This window comes from Bos indicus, chromosome 4 (genome assembly GCF_029378745.1).
Source record: "Bos indicus isolate NIAB-ARS_2022 breed Sahiwal x Tharparkar chromosome 4, NIAB-ARS_B.indTharparkar_mat_pri_1.0, whole genome shotgun sequence".
Lineage (NCBI taxonomy): Eukaryota > Metazoa > Chordata > Mammalia > Artiodactyla > Bovidae > Bos > Bos indicus.
This window is the reverse complement of record NC_091763.1, coordinates 44,429,410-44,447,619: the sequence shown is the minus strand read 5'-3', so window position 1 is coordinate 44,447,619 and position 18,210 is coordinate 44,429,410. Positions and strand designations below refer to the sequence as shown.

Genomic DNA, 18,210 nt, shown 5'->3' with positions numbered 1-18,210 from the left:
CAAGTATATAAATACTCAAGTTGGACATTTATATGATTGATTGATTTCCAAATACCTAATTGAGAGGTGTTATACATGGTGATTGCAGACATGAAATTAAAAGAAGCTTACTCCTTGGAAGGAAAGTTATGACCAACCTAGATAGCATATTGAAAAGCAGAGACATTACTTTGCCAACAAAGGTCCATCTAGTCAAGGCTATGGTTTTTCCAGTGCTCATGTATGGATGTGAGAGTTGGACTGTGAAGAAAGCTGAGCACCAAAGAATTGATGCTTTTGAACTGTGGTGTTGGAGATGACTCTTGCGAGTCCCTTGGTCTGCAAGGAGATCCAACCAGTCCATTCTAAAGGAGATCAGTCCTGGGTGTTCTTTGGAAGGACTGATGCTAAAGCTGAAAACTCTAGTACTTTGGCCACCTCATGCGAAGAGTTGACTCATTGGAAAAGACTCTGATGCTGGGAGGGATTGGGGGCAGCAGGAGAAGGGGATGACAGAGGATGAGATGGCTGGATGGCATCACCGACTCGATGGACGTGAGTCTGGGTGAACTCTGGGAGTTGGTGATGGACAGGGAGACCTGGCGTGCTGCAATTCACGGGGTCACAGTCAGACACGACTGAGCAACTGAACTGAACTGAACACATTATTTAACCCAAAATGAACCTGATCTAATCAGCATTAGCCATGGACAAAGATAGGGCTGTAAGGAGTAACTGGCAAAATTTCTGTCTCTTGTTTAAAAACAGGCTTAAGCATCTTGGCTAAGGTGAGCTTCTTCCTGCCACCCACCCCAGCACTCCCCACTCCAAGCCCTGTAACTGACTTTATTTACCTTGGGTTCAGAGGGATAATTCTGATGCTGTCTTATTAGGAACCAATTAAATTTCATTGCATCACAGTTGGAGGATTCCCTCTTTTACATTATAAACACTAATGACCACACAAAGTGGGAAGCACAATGCTAAGTATCTTAGGGAGGTTTAAACAATGTATGCTGCTGCTGCTAAGTCACTTCAGTCGTGTGCGACTCTGTGTGACCCCACAGACGGCAGCCCACCAGGCTCCCCCGTCCCTGGGATTCTCCAGGCAAGAACACTGGAGTGGGTTGCCATTTTCTTCTCCAATGCATGAAAGTGAAAAGTGAAAGCGCAGTCACTCAGTCGTGTCCGACCTTTAGCATGGACTCAGCCTACCAAGCTCCTCCATCATGGGATTTTTCCAGGCAAGAGTACTAGAGTGGGGTGCCATTGCCTTCTCCGTAAACAATGTATAGACATGCTAATATCCTCAAAAAGCTTACCAGCTGGCTAAGAAAATAAATTATACACTTAAGAAAAAGCATGAAAATAATTACTTTGAAATCTTATTATTTTATGTATTTCACAAACAAAAGCTCTAATACAAAACACAAGCACATAGTGAATATTTTAATGTTGTCAACATTCTTAAACTGTTTACATACAGTCTTCCCTTGACCAAAGTGCAACCCAGGACATCTTAACAAATTTCTACCAGAAAGTATTTTTGAGCTAGTTTTAATGCTGCCCATCATTGTATTTTCTCTCAATTATCAGGGATAATGACAAAGTCAACAGTAGACTAGGCTTTGAGCAAATATAAAATTAATCAGTTTTGCCCAAGAAATATTATTCTGTGTCTAATTCCACCAACTGTATTTCTCATCTCAGATAATGTAGCTTTCATTTCTAGAAATTCAATTTTAGTCTGGCTATTTTCACTCAGCATAATGCCTTTAGGTTCTAGCAAAGTTGTATTAATAGATTGTTCTTTTTCATTATTGAACAGTACTCCGTTGTATGCTGTGACAATTTACTGGTAGAAGTATATTTTAGTCCTTTCCAGTTTGGGGCTATTGCAAATAAAGCTATGAATATTTGTGTACAGGTTTTTATGTGAAACACTAAGCTTCATTTCTCTAAAGTAAATGCCCAGGAATGTCATATGGATCATATGGTAGTTTCACATTTAGTATTTTTTTTTTTTAACAAAATGCCAGACTGAATTCAGGAGTGGCTATATTATTTTACACACCCAACAGCAATGCAGGAGAAACCCAATCTCTCCACATCCTTGCCAGTATTTGATATTATCAGTATTTCTTATTTTAGCCATGCTAATAGGTATGCAGTAGCATCTCATTCTGGTTTTAATTCATATCTCACGACTGACTAGCGATATCGAACATATTTTTGTGTTTTCACGTGCTATCTTAAATTTTCTATGGCTGTACTGTTTCTTAAATTTTACATTATTATACTTCTATGTGCACAAATCTTTTTTTCTTCATTATTGGGAAGAGTTCCTCAGGGTAAGATTTGGCTACAGTTCAGTCTTTCTTGAATGACCAAAATAAACATGAAAACAAAACAATTTAAAAAGAAACAAACCTAGGCATCACACACAGAATTTACATGCTCTAAGACTGGGGTCTGCACTTTGATCTCTAGTCTAGGGAGTCAGCAAATTATGGCCCACAGGCCAAATCTGGCCTGAGGCCTGTTTTTATAGCCTAAGAGCTAAGTATGACTTCTACATTTTTAAAGGGTTATAAAAAACAAAAGAGAATACACAACAGAAACCATATGTAGCCTGAAAAATCTAACATTTACAATCTGTCCTTAACATGTAAAGTTTGCGGATGAATAGAAACAAAACCTGATCTTTCTTTTTTGGTAAACCTTAACAAACAAAGCTGATGTCTATCTATTACACTCCCAGGATCTTAAACTTTAACAAAACGGAGAAACAAAAATACCATAAAAGCACAAATAATCTGAAGGCAGTTTCTACATTAACTCTCTGTCAAAGTATTTTTAAGCAGCCAGCCATAAACCTATAGCATTCTTCAATGTTACCAAATTTCTTCCTCATCATCCTGAAGCACATCTACATGACTGACAAATCAGCATTTCTCCAAATGCTATAAACTGGAAGAAAACCAAAACTTGTGTGTTCTAAAAAAGTTATTCCTATGAGTCATATCAAAAGACTAGACTTTTTTTTCTTGTTTGGAAAGAAAATATTGCCTCTAGCTCTTAAAAGTGGCATCCTGTGGGCTTAGTCTCATTTCAACCTCTTTTCCAACCAATGAATTAGTTTTCCAATAGAAATCACAATACCATTAAATATATAAGTTTCTGGCATACAAACAAGCGGAGAACTCTCTTCTGACTTAGTAGTTTATTTTGATCCCAAATGAACTTACTTTTATCATGCTTTACATTTACAATTTGACTAAAATAAAGTGAACCCAGTAATAATTAATACCACTCTCCCTACCATGCAGACAATGTCAAACAAACAATTGTTTGGCTGACAACATACTTTATTTCTAATACTCTCTAATCATTTAAATTGGGGCTCTTTTAAGACAAAAGAACTTTGTACCACATGCACTTCTGGTCTTAGAGAATGGCTTGATATACAATGGAGAGGTTTCAAATTTAAGTTGGTGAATCCAGTTTAAAACTTAACAGAGAAATCAATTTATTTCTAGAAATATCTAACCTAAGCTATTCATCACCTATCCAATTTACCATATATATGTGCTGTGCTGTGCTTAGTAGCTCAATCGTGTCCGACTCTTAGCGATCCCATGGACTGCAGCCCACCAGGCTCCTCTATCCATGGGGATTCTCCAGGCAAGTATACTGGAGTGGGTTGCCATGCCCTTGTCATGCCAGGGGAATCTTCCCAACCCAGGGATCGAACTCAGGTCTCCCACATTGCAGGCAGATTCTTTACCATTTGAGATACCAGGGAAGCCCTACCATATATGGGTAGAGCACAAAACTTTAGAATCAAGGATCTCAAAAGGATTAGAGAATATATCCTAAAGAATACACTGTGCATAACTCTTTAGTAGGTATTTAGCTTACCTTAGAATAGCAGGTATTTATAAATCACTTTAAGAATTATACAACATACATTTATTTATCAGTGATGGCAACAACAAGGGAAACCATGGAGCAGGAAATCAAATAAAATTATAGGCTGACACATGCTAACCCTGTGGGAAGCCTGAGCCCTAGGAACTAAAGTTTACTGGTGTGGTTTCTTATAGAAATCATGCTACAGATATAATCCATACCTCTTAGCAGTGAGGGTATTTCTGTTTCTATGCCTCACAGACTCTGTAACGAAGGCCCAGAAGAGCTGAGCTCAGCTGCCTATAATAACAACTCACATATAAAGCTGCTCATTACTTCCAAAACTGGGTTTCAGATTGGAAATCTCTACAGAAAAAACAATCTGTTTTGATTTTCAAGACCTCTTAAATTATTACATCCAGTTCATAAAAGAGATCTGTGGACTTTTGAGCACCAGTTTTGAAATCAAAATGAAGCATGAAGGTTTCTCTAAACCCAATAACTTGTTCATACAGCTCTCTCTACAAAAGACTGCTGAAATCTTTATCTGAAATCTCTCTGTATTACCACTCTCATGGGTTTAATTTAATATCAGAGACAACCTACAGATCCATTTGGGGCCCAATCTCACAGTGTATCATGTGCCACTCGCCAAAAGAAATCTGATTCTTGGGCTGTGAGCAGGAAATAAACTTTGTTCTGCAATTTGGTCCTTCCTGGTTTAGGAAACAGGGGCTAGAGTATAAGACATAATAACACAAAAAATAATTAAATGGGCTAAGGAGCTTCATAATAACAAATGAGGTAAGCATACATCTTCCTCATAGCATCCATTTACAATCATAATTTAAAATTTGATACATTTTTAAGTATAATAAAAATCTGTAAATTGTAAAGTAAAAAATATTGCTAAAAATTGCTCATTATTTGACCCTTTAGCAATTAATAATCTTCTTGCTGGTAGAGAGTCTTGCCTTGATGATGATGGCTGCTGACTGATTAGGGTGGTGGTTGCTGAAGGATGGAATGGATATGGCAATTTCCTAAAATAAAATAACAATGAAGTTTGCTCTACTGACTGACTCCTCCTTTCACAATGTCTCCATGGCATGCAATACTGTTTGATACCATTTTACCCACGGTAGAACTTTCAAAATTGGAGCTAACCCTCTCAAATCTTGCTCCTGCTTTATCAATTAAATTTGTGTGATATTCTAAATCCTTTGTTATAATTTCAAGTCTGCTAGCATCTTCACCAGGACTAGATTCCACCTCAAAAATATCACTCTCTTTGCTCATTCACAGAAGCAATTCCTCAATATTATAGTTTCATCATGAAACTGCAGTAATTTAGTCGTATCTTTCTGTGCTCTGCTTATAATTCAAGCTTTCTTGCATTTCTACTGTATCTGTAGTTACTTCCTCTACTGAAGTCCTGACCCCCTCAGAGTCATCCATGAGGGTTGGACTCAACTTTTTCCAAACTCTTTTCACTGTTGATATTTTGACCTCTTCCTATAAAATCAAATATTCTTAATGACATCTAGACTGGTGAATCCGTTCCAGAAGGTTTTCAGTTCGTTTTGCTCAGATCCATCAGAGGAATCACTATCTTTGGCAGCTAGAGCCTTATGAAATTTATTTCTTAAACAGTAAGACTTGAAAGTTGAATTTACTCCACATCAACTTGGATGTTGTATCAGCAGGCAGGGAAACAATATTAACACCATTGTATTGTCTCCATCACAGCTCTTAGGTGGCCAGGTACATTGTCTCAGAAGCAATATTTTGAATTTCTTTTTTTTTTCCTGAGCAGTAGGTAGCAACAGTCGGCTTAAAATATTCAGTAAACCGTGTTGTAAACAGATGTGCAAAACAAACCCAGGATTTGCTGTTCCATTTCTAGAGTACAGGCAGAGTCAGTTAGGTTCAGTCGCTCAGTCCTGTCCGAATCTGACACCATGGACTGAAGCACGCCAGGTTTCCCTGGATAGGTTAGGTGCTGGGATAGGTTTCCCTATCTATCACCAACTCCCAGAGCTTGTACAAACTCATGTCCATCAGGTTGGTAATTCCATCCAACCATCTCATCCTCTATCGTCCCCTTCTCCTACTGCCTTCAATCTTTCCCACCATCTTTTCCATGAGTCAGTTCCTCACACAAGGGGTCAAAGTATTAGAGTTTCAGCTTCAGCATCTGTAATTTAGTAATTTACTTCCAATGAATATTCTGGACGGATTTCCTTTAGGATGGACTGGTTGGATCTCCTTGCAGTCCAAGGGACTCTCAAGAGTCTTCTCCAACACCACAGTTCAAAAGCATCAATTCTTCAGCACTCAGCTTTCTTTATGGTCCAACTCTCACATCTGTACATGACAACTGGAAAAACCATAGCTTTGACTAAATGGACCTTTGTTGGTCAAGTAATGTCTCTGCTTTTTATTATGCTGTCTAGGCTGGTCATAGCTTTCTTCCAAGGAGCAAGTGTCTTTTAATTTCATGGCTGTAGTCACCATCTGCATTGATTTTGGAGACCCCCAAAATAAAGTCTGTCACTGTTTCCATTATTTCCCCATCTATCTGCCATGAAGAGGTAGGACAGGATGCTATGATCTTAGTTTTCTGAATGTTGAGTTTTAAGCCAACTTTTTCACTCTCCTCTTTCACATCAAGAGGCTCTTTAGTTTTTCTTTGCTTTCTGCAATAAGGGTGGTGTCATCTGCATATCTGAAGTTATTGATACTTCTCTGGCAATCTTGATTCCAGCTTGTGCTTCATCCAGCCTGGCATTTCATATGATGTACTCTGCATAGAAGTTAAATAAGCAGGGTGACAAAATACACCCTTGATGTGCTCCTTTCCCAATTTGGAACCAGTCCATTATTCAAAGTCCAGTTCTACCTATTGCTTCTTGACTTGCATACAGATTTCTCAGGAGGCAGGTAAGGTGGTCTGGTACTCATATCTCTTGAAGAATTTTCCAGTTTGTTGTGATCCACAGAGTCAAAGGTTTTAGCATATTCGATGAAGCAGAAATAGTGCTTTTCTGGAATTCTGTTGCTTTTTCTATTTTCTTTAGGCCCACTTAACTTCGCATTCCAGGATGTCTGGCTCTAGGTGACTAATCACACCATCATGGTTATCTGGGTCATTAAGATCTTTTTTGTATAGTTCTTCTTTGTATTCTTGCCACCTCTTCTTAATACCTTCTGCTTCTGTTAAGACCATATTGTTTCCACCCTGTATTGTGCCCATCTTTGCATGAAATGTTTCCTTGGTATCTCTAATTTTCTTGAAGAGATCTCTAGTCTTTTCTGCAGAGTAGGTTGAGCATAATTCTGAAGCTGTGTAGGATTTTTGGTATGGAAAATGGACACTTTAAGTCACCAGCTGCATTGGCCCCTAATAAAGTCTTCTGAAGCTTTGAAGCCAGACATTGACTTCTCTAGCTATGAAAGTCCTAGATGGAATTTTCTTCCAATGTAAGGCTGTTTCTTCTACATTGAAAATCTATTGTTTAGTGTAGTCACATTCATTAATTACCTTAGCTAGATCTTCTGGATAACTTGCTACAGTTTGTACATTAGCATTTGCTATTTCACCTTGCACTTTTACGATGGCTTCTTTCCTTAAACCATACTTTGTTAACTTCAAAGTTTTCTTTCGTAGTTTCCTCATCCTTCTCAGCCTTTGTAGAATTGGAGAGAATTAGGGATTTGCTCTGGATTAGGTTTTGGCTTAAGGGAATGTTGTGGGTGGCTTGTTCTTCTATCCAAACCACTAAAACTTTCACCATATCAACAATAAGGCTGTTTCACTTTCTAATCATTCATGTGTTCACTGAAGTACCACTTTTAGTTTCCTTCAAGAACTTTTCCTTTGCATTCATAACTTGTTTACCTGTTTAGTGCAAGAGGCCAAGTTCACATCCTATTTTGGCTTCAACATGTGCTCCTTGTTAAGCTTAATCATTTCTAGCTTTTGATTTAAAGTGAGAGATATGCAACTTCTCCTGTCACTTGAACGCTTAGGACTCTTCCTTTCACTTGGAAGTTCCTTCCTTTCACTTGAACCCTTCCTTTCACTTGAACAGTTATTAGATGCCATTGCAGGGTTATTTCATTACCCTATTTCAATAATGTCTCTCAGGAAACAGGGAGATCTGAGGAGAGGGAGAGAGACAGGTGAACAGCCAATTGGTGGAGCAATCAGATGACACAGAACCTTTATCAATTAAGTTCAATGTCTCATAGGGATCATCATGGTGTCCCAGAACAATTTTAACAGTAGCATCAAAGATCACAGATCACCAAAACACATATAATAACAATTTTAAAAATTAAAATACTGCGAGAATTAACAAAGTGAGATACAGAGACACAAAAGAAGCAAATGTTCTGGAAAAAATGGCACCAATATACAAGCTCCACACAGAATTGTCACAAAACTTCAATTTGTGAAAAACACTGTACCTGTGAAGTATAATAAAGTACAATAAAATGAGGTATACCTGTATCTATGTTTTTCAACCAAAACTTATTTAAGGCTTTTTATTCACTTGTTTTGGAGAAGGCAATGGCACCCCACTCCAGTACTCTTGCCTGGACAATCCCATTGACAGAGGAGCCTGGTAGGCTACAGTCCATCGGGTCGTGAAGATTCGGATATGACCGAGTGACTTCACTTTCACTTTTCGCTATCATGCATTGAAGGAAATGGCAACCCACTCCAATGTTCTTGCCTGGAGAATCCCAGGGACGGGGGAGCCTGGTGGGCTGCCATCTATGGGGTCACACAGAGTCAGACACGACTGAAGTGACTTAGCAGTAGCAGCAGCATTCACTTGTTCGGTTTAAAATAGATGATTGTGGAGTCCAGGCCACTAAACTCTTTCCCCTGAATTACTGTGATAATCTGTTAATTATCATTAACTTTTCTTTCACCCACCATTGTCCTTTCCAATATTTCCCCACTCAACATTCAGTAATCTTTCTTTTGTTGTTGTTGTGTTGGGTCTCCATTGCTGTGCAGGGGCCTTTTCTAGTTGCGGCAAGAGGGGTTACTCTTTAGTTGTGATGCATGGGCTTATCATTATGGTGGCATCTCTTGTTGCAGAGCACGGGTTCTACAGCATGCAGACTCACTAGTTGTGACTGCATGGACTTAGCTGCCCCGCAGCATGTGCACTCTTCCCAGACGATGATTTGAATCCATGTCCCCTGCATTGCCAGGTGGATTTTAACCACAGGACCACTAGGAAGTTCAGTGATCTTTCTAATACACAGATCAGATTATATGAACTCCAGATTGAAACCTTGCAGTGCCTTTGAAGTGCATTTGCTATAAAAGCTAAATTAGCCCTCTATGATCTGACCCCTCTTGAACTCTCCAGCCTCCTTTTATACCACTCTGCCCCTCACTCGCTATACTCTATTGAACTTGTCTTACTTCCTCAAATTCACAATGCTAGTATAATTTAGACGTGCCACTTTCATGCTCTCATGGTACCATGCACATACCTTTATTACAACATTTATTCCACTTTATTATATTCATTGGTTTGTCTATCTTGCTTCACTAGGACATAAGCTTCTCATATGTCAGAGAGACCATGCTTTATTACCTTATCTTTGCACTCCTAGTTTCTAGCAGTACCTGACTCAATAAATGTTTTTTGAGTGACTGACCAAAAAAAGGAAAATAGAGACGACAGGAGGAGGAAGAACTAGCCTAGTAAAAGATAATATCTGTTTTTACATATATTAAGTTTAAAGTGGTACCTGGTTAGTGGAATGGAAATGGGCAAGAACTTAATAAAAGATATCAGGTCTGCAAATAATGATTTTATCTAATGACAGGACTACCAGGTATTCTTAGAGGATATAATGAGATCTTTTTTTAAAGGCTGAAATGATGAGAACAAGGTTTTGAAAAGGAACTTAAACCAAGTCTAAATTTCAGAAATGCATGATTTTATGAGTTACAGAATGAAAAGTGAAAAAAATATTTATAATTCAAAATTCTAACATGAAAAATAATTTGATTATGCTATCATTCAGAGCATTATTAAATAAATTTGTATTATTACTTTATATTAAGGGGCCAAAAAAGGTAACTCTATTGGTTCTTTATCAAATTCAAGATATCATATCACAAGAAATTGATTCTTACCACATTTAACCTTAAAATTTTCATCAGATTTTCTCTGTGTAACCAAGAGTCTGAGTTAATCTGAAATTGTACAGGTGTTATTTTTTACTACTGCTACACTTTTTGCTAATATTTTATGATTTTAAGACTGCCTTTTTAACTTTTATGATATATAAAATGAATATCTAAGTCAAAAACTTGATTTTTTTTTTTGGTCATTAAATAAATTCCTTTACTTTTGAGGAAAAAAATTCTCCCTTCCCCCAAATCTCTACTCTCTGCCAAGATTTAATATAGTGGCTGTTAATTATTGTGAAACTTGATCTCAAGAAGACACCCCACTGCCATCATCACCACCACAAATACTTCCTTTTTCTCAAGAAATCTCATGGGTAAGCCTGCAGCATACATTCACATACACACTTTCATTTCAGTGTCCTCTGCGCTAGAGACAAGATTGTGCAGCAGAAGGACTTGAGTTCATCTCTTCTCATGAAAACACCAAAACCACAACTAACTGCTAAGCGATCATCAACAAAAGATTCAAACTTACCAAAAATAGTATTCTATATCCAAAGATGGAGAAGCTACAACAAGATGGTATAAGAGAAGTTTTCACAACATAATCAAATTCCATACCCGCTGAATCGGTGACCCACAGACTGGAAAATAATTACATTACAGAGGTCCTCCCATAGGAGTGAGAGTTCTGAGCCCCACATCAGGCTCCCCAGTCTGGACGTCTGCCATCAAGAGGAGGAGCCCCCAGAGCATTTGGCTTTGAATGCCAGCAGGGCTGCAGTACAGGAGCTCCACAGGATTTGGGAAAACACAGAAACCACTCTCAGAGAGTGCACACAGGTTTCATGTGCGCACCCAGGAAAAACCAGTGACTCCATAGAAGCCTAGGCCAGACCTACTGGTGGATTTTTAAGGGGTTCTGGTGGAGGCAGGGATCAGCTGTGGCTCACTGTGGAGGCAAGGACACTAGTGGCAGACACCCCAGTGAACAATTATCATCCACGTGAACTCTGCCAGAGGTCAACATTTTGACACTGAGACCCAACCCCACTAAAAGCCTGCAGGCTCCAGTGCTGGGATGCCTCAGGACAAACAACTAATGGCGGGGTTGGGTGGTGGGTAGTGGGGCTGGGGTTGGGTGGAGGCTAAGGAAACAGCCATACCCATCAGAAGACAGGTTGCATAAAGTTGTCCTGAGCCAGCTCAGTTCAGTTCAGTGCCTCAGTTGTGTCAGACTCTTTGTGACCCCATGGACTGCAGGAAGCCAGGCTTGCCTGTCCATCACCAACTCCTGGAGCTTACTTAAACTCACGTCCATCAAGTTGGTGATGCCATCCAACCATCTCATCCTCTGTCGTCCCCTATTCCTCCTGTTTTCAATGTTGCCCAGCATCAGGGTCTTTTCCTTTTTTTTTTTTTTTTAAATTTTATTTTATTTAACTTTACAATATTGTATTGGTTTTGCCATATATCAAAATGAATCTGCCACAGGTATACATGTATTCCCCATCCTGAACCCTCCTCCCTCCTCCCTCCCCATACCATCCCTCTGGGTCGTCCCAGGGCACCAACCCCAAGCATCCAGTATCATGCATCGAACCTGGACTGGCGACTTGTTTCATACATGATATTATACATATTTCAATGCCATTCTCCCAAATCATCCCACCCTCTCCCTCTCCCTCTCCCACAGAGACCAAAAGACTGTTCTATACATCAGTGTCTCTTTTGCTGTCTCGTATACAGGGTTATTATTACCATCTTTCTAAATTCCATATACATGTGTTAGTATACTATATTGGTGTTTTTCTTTCTGGCTTACTTCACTCTGTATAATAGGTTCCAGTTTCATCCACCTCATTAGAACTGATTCAAATGTATTCTTTTTAATGGCTGAGTAATACTCCATTGTGTATATGTACCACTGCTTTCTTATCCATTCATCTGCTGATGGACATCTAGGTTGCTTCCATGTCCTGGCTATTATAAACAGTGCTGCGATGAACATTGGGGTACACGTGTCTCTTTCCCTTTTGGTTTCCTCAGTGTGTATGCCCAGCAGTGGGATTGCTGGATCATAAGGCAGTTCTATTTCCAGTTTTTTAAGGACTCTCCACACTGTTCTCCATAGTGGCTGTACTAGTTTGCATTCCCACCAACAGTGTAAGAGGGTTCCCTTTTCTCCACACCCTCTCCAGCATTTATTGCTTGTAGACTTTTGGATCGCAGCCATTCTGACTGGTGTGAAATGGTACCTCATAGTGGTTTTGATTTGCATTTCTCTGATAATGAGTGATGTTGAGCATCTTTTCATGTGTTTGTTAGCCATCTGTATGTCTTCTTTGGAGAAATGTCTATTTAGTTCTTTGGCCCATTTTTTGATTGGGTCATTTATTTTTCTGGAATTGAGCTACAGGAGTTGCTTGTATATTTTTGAGATTAGTTGTTTGTCAGTTGCTTCATTTGCTATTATTTTCTCCCATTTTGAAGGCTGTCTTTTCACCTTGCTTATAGTTTCCTTTGTTGTGCAGAAGCTTTTAAGTTTAATTAGGTCCCATTTGTTTATTTTTGCTTTTATTTCCAATATTCTGGGAGGTGGGTCATAGAGGATCCTGCTGTGATGTATGTCAGAGAGTGTTTTGCCTATGTTCTCCTCTAGGAGTTTTATAGTTTCTGGTCTTATGTTTAGATCTTTAATCCATTTTGAGTTTATTTTTGTGTATGGTGTTAGAAAGTGCTCTAGTTTCATTCTTTTACAAGTGGTTGACCAGTTTTCCCAGCACCACTTGTTAAAGAGATTGCCTTTAATCCACTGTATATTCTTGCCTCCTTTGTCAAAGATAAGGTGTCCATATGTGTGTGGATTTATCTCTGGGCTTTCTATTTTGTTCCATTGATCTATATTTCTGTCTTTGTGCCAGTACCATACTGTCTTGATGACTGTGGCTTTGTAGTAGAACCTGAGGTCAGGCAGGTTGATTCCTCCAGTTCCATTCTTCTTTCTCAAGATAGCTTTGGCTATTCGAGGTTTTTTGTATTTCCATACAAATTGTGAAATTATTTGTTCTAGCTCTGTGAAGAATACCATTGGTAGCTTGATAGGGATTGCACTGAATCTACCCAATGAGTCAGTTCTTTGCATCACATGGCCAAAGTATTGGAGTTTTAGATTTAGAATCACTCTTTCCAATGAATATTCAGGATTGATTTCCTTTACAATTGACTGGTTTGATCTCCTTGCACTCCAAGGGACTTTCAAGACTCTTCTCCAACACCACAGTTCAAAAGCATCAATTCTTCAGTGCTCAGCTTTCTTTATAGTCCAACATGACCACTGGAAAAACCATAGCTTTGACTAGACAGACCTTTGTTGGCAAAGCTTTGTCTCTGCTTTTTATTATGCTGTCTAGGTTGGTCATAGCTTTTCTTCCAAGGAGCAAGGGTCTTTTAATTTCATGGCTGCAGTCACCATCTGCAGTGATTTTGGAGCCCCCCAAAATAAAGTCTGACACTGTTTCCACTGTTTCCCCATCTATTTGCCACGAAGTGATGGGACTGGATGCCATGATCTTTCTTTTCTGAATGTTGAGTTTTAAGCCAACTTTTTCACTCTCCTCTTTCACTTTCAACAAGAGGCTCTTTAGTTCTTTGCTTTCTGCCATAAGGGTGGTGTCATCTGCATATCTGAGGTTATTGATATTTCTAGTAATCCTGATTCCAGTTTGTGCTTCATCCAGCCCAGCATTTTGCATGATGTATTCTGCATAGAAGTTCAATAAGCAGGGTGACAACATACAATATACAGGGTGACAATATACAATGTACTCCTTTCCAAAACTGGAACCAGTCTATTTTTCCATGTCCAGTTGTAACTGTTGCTTCTTGACTGGTACACAGATTTCTCAGGAGGTAGGTCAGGTGGTCTGGTATTATCACCTCTTTAAGAATTTCCACAGTTTGTTGTGATCTACACAGTCAAAGGCTTTGGCATAGTTGATAAAGCAGAAGTAGATGTTTTTTTGGAGCTCTCTTGCTTTCTCGATGATCTAGCAGAGGTTGGCAATTTGATCTCTGGTTCCTCTGTCTTACTTGCTAAATCTAGGTTGAACCTCTGGAAGTTCATGGTTCATGTACTGTTGAAGTCTGGCTTGGAGGATTTTCAGCAATACTTTGCCATCATATGAGATGAGTGCAATTGTGCAGTAGTTTAAACATTCTTTGGCACTGCCTTTCTTTGGGATTGGAATGAAAACTGACCTTTTCCAGTCCTGTGGCCACTGCTGAGTTTTCCAGATTTGCTGGCATATTGAGTGCAGCAGCACTTTCACAGCATCATCTTTTAGGATTTTAATTAGCTCAATTGGAATTCCATCACCTCTACTAGCTTTGTCCATAGTGATGCTTTATAAGACCCACTTGACTTTGCATTCCAGGATGTCTGGCTCTAGGTGAGTGATCACACCATTGTGGTTATCTGGGTCATGAAGATCTTTTTTGCATAGTTCTTCTGTGTATTCTTGCCACCTCTTCTTAGTATCTTCTGCTTCTGTTAGGTCCATGCCATTTCTGTCCTTTATTGTGCTCATCTGCATGAAATGTTCCCTTGGTATCCATAATTTTCTTGAAGAGATCTCTAGTCCTCCCCATTCTATTATTTTCTTCTATTTGTTTGCGTTGATCCAGGAGGAAGGCTTTCTTATCTTTCCTTGCTATTCTTTGCAACTCTGCATTCAAATGAGTATATCTTTCCTTTTCTGCTTTGCCTTTCGCTTCTCTTCTTTTCACAGCTATTTGTAAGGCCTCCTCAGACAGCCATTTTGCTTTTTTGCATTTTTTCTTCTTGGGGATGGTCTTGATCCCTATCTCCTGTACAATGTCACGAACCTCCATCCATAGTTCATCAGGCACTCTATCAGATCTAGTCCCTTAAATCTATTTCTCACTTTCACTGTATAATCATAAAGGATTTGATTTAGGTCATACCTGAATGGTCTAGTGGTTTTCCCTACTTTCTTCAATTTAAGTCTGAATTTAGCAATAAGGAGTTCATGATCTGAGTCACAGTCAGCTCCGGGTCTTGTTTTTGCTTCTCCACCTTTGGCTGCAAAGAATATAATCAATCTGATTTCAGTGTTGACCACCTCATGATGTCCATGTGTAGAGTCTTCTCCTGTGTTGTTGGAAGAGGGTGTTTGCTGTGACCAGGGCGTTTTCTTGGCAAAACTCTATTAGCCTTTGCCCTGCTTTATTTTGTACTCCAAGGCCAAATTTGCCTGTTACTCCAGGTAGCTCTTGACTTCCTACTTTTGCATTCCAGTCCCCTATAATGTAAATGACATCTGTTTTGGGTGTTAGTTCTATTAGGTCTTGTAGGTCTTCATAGAACTGTTCAACTTCAGCTTCTTCAGCATTACTGGTTGGGGCACAGACTTGGATTACTGTGATATTATAACGGTTTGCCTCAGAAACAAACAGAGATCATTCTGTCGTTTTTGAGACTGCATCCAAGTACTGCATTGTGGACTCTTGTTGACCATGAGGGCTACTCCGTTTCTTGGTCCTGAGCCAAGAGCTGACTACAAATACATTCCTTGACATGGCCCTGCCCACCAGAGTGACAAGTCCCAACTCCACCCACCAGTGGGCAGGCACCAGTTCCACCCACCAGGAAGCCTGCCCAAGACCTTAGGCCAACTTCACCTCCCAGGAGGCAGATACTAGAACCAAGAAGAACTACAATCATGAGAAAAACAAACCACGAACATGGAAAGTTAGACAAAATGAGATAGCAACAAAATATGTCCCAGGCAAAGGAACAAGATATAAGCACAGAAAAACAACTAAGTGAAGTGGAGATTGGCAAACTACCTGAAAAAGAATTGACAGAAATGATAGTAAAGATGGTCCAAGATCTCAGAAAATGCGTGGTACACGGACTGGACTGAGAGGATACAAGACATGGTTAATAAAGAACTAGAAGCCTTAAAGAATGGAGATGAACAATATAATAACTGAAATGAAAAATACACTAGAAGGAATCAAAGCAGAACAAATGAGGCAGAAGAATGAGTAAATGAGTTGGAAGTCCAATTGATGGAAATCACTGCTGTGGAACAGAATAGAGAAAAAAGAATGAAAAGAAATAAAGACAAACTCAGAGATCTCTATGTTAAATGCACCAACATTTGCATTATATGGGTCCGAGAAGGAGAAGAGAAAGAAAAAGGGAGGAAAAATATTTGAAGAGATAATAGTTTAGAATTTCTGTAACACAGGAAAGGAAACACTCAAGTTCAAGAAGTAAAAAGAGCCCATTATAGGATTAATCCCAGGAAGAACATACTGAGACACATATTAATCAAACTGACAAAAATTAGAGAAAATATTAAAAGCAACAAGAGAAAAGCAACAAACAACATAGAATCCTCATATGGTTATCAGCTGATTTTTTCAGCAGAAACTTGGCAGGCCAGAAGGAAGTGGCACGATACATTTAAAGTGATGAAAGTGGAAAAACCCACAACAAAGAATACTCTACCCAGCAGGGTTCTCATTCAGATTTGATGAAGAAATCAAAAGCTTTATAGACAAGCAAAAGTTAAGAGAATTTAGCACCACCAGGTCAGCTTTAAAACAAATGGTGAAGGAACTTCTCTATGTGGAAAAGAAAAGGCCAAAATTAGAAACAAATTACAAATAGGAAAGCTCACCAATAAAGACAAACATAAAATAAAGATAGAGAATCATTCACACACAAATATGATATCAAAACCAGTAACCGTGAGGATAGTGCAAATGCAGGATATTGGAAACGCATTTGAAAGTAAGAGACCAGCAATTTAAAACAATCTTGCATATATATATATATAAAATTATATCAAAACCTCATGGTGATTTCAGTGTCTTTCTCAATTACACTCTGGTGTAATTGATGTAAAGGAGAAGTTCACCGGCATTACTTATTACTTTTTTTTTTTTACTATATAAATGTATTATCCATACCATAAATATTTTCTGAGGTAGTATCAGTTATCAGTATAGCCAAAGGTAATTAGAAAAAAACGTGGAAAAACTTTACATATTTTTGGAATTAAGAATTTGTCAAACTAAAAGATCAAGTTTACAATGCGTACAATACCATACCAAACTCCTATTTCTTTATTACAATTATACAAAGTTAACTTCATATCTTACAATATAATATATGTGTTTACAGTTCAAACTGAAGAACACAAGTTTGAACTATGTGAATCCACTCACACACAGATTTTTTAAAAATAATACATATGACATTACTACATGATCTGCAGTTTGTTGAATCTACAGATGTGGAACCACTAATATGGAGGACTCACTGAAAAGCTACAGCTGGAATTTTGACTTTGCACTCAGGTGGGGGACCAATGACCACAATTTCTCTGTCATTCAAGGGTCAACTGTAATTGATTTTTAAGACCAAGAATTAGAAAGCAACTATGCCAGAAAATAAAAAAAGAGAGATTTTTGGTTATAGTAAAAAACACAGAAAATAAAATTTACCATTTTGTTTTTTATTATAATCAAAAATTAGTCATTTTGTCAAATTATAATCATTTTAACTATTTTAAAATCTACAGTTTAGTAGTGTTAAGTATATTCACATTGTTGTGCAACAGATCTCCAGAACTTTTTCATCTTTCAAAACTGAAACTTTATACCTGCTGAACAACTCCCCATTTTCCTCTCTCTCTATTTTGATTCTTTACATATCCCATGTAAATGTAATCAGACATTATTTGTCTTTCTGTGACTGGCTTATTTCACTTACTGTAGTGTCCTCAAGGTGCACTGATGTTGTAAGCATATAACAAGATTGCCTTCCTTTTAAAGGCTAAGTTCGCACACTCATGTTCATGACAACATTATTCACAGTAGCCAAGAGGTAGAAGCAACTCAAATTTATATTGATGGATGAATGTATAAATGAAATCTCTTTGATAGGAAAGTTTCTAAAATCTACTTTATCCAATGACAGGACTAAATGCCTGCAATTGTATTAGTGATAAGCAGCTGGAAGAAAAATGTGTCAAACATCACTATGTGACAACAGAAAAGAATAAAAGACTAAAGCTGCAGTTAAGTAGCATATTTCTACTTATAGATGGACA

At 38.5% G+C, this 18,210-nt stretch overlaps 1 protein-coding gene across 2 annotated transcripts in view; it reads right to left on the bottom strand.

Annotated features, from left to right (window-relative positions):
* Positions 1 to 18,210, bottom strand: part of FAM185A (family with sequence similarity 185 member A) — a 108,202-nt gene that overhangs the window by 36,334 nt on the left and 53,658 nt on the right. The gene's annotated exons all lie outside the window — the stretch shown is intronic.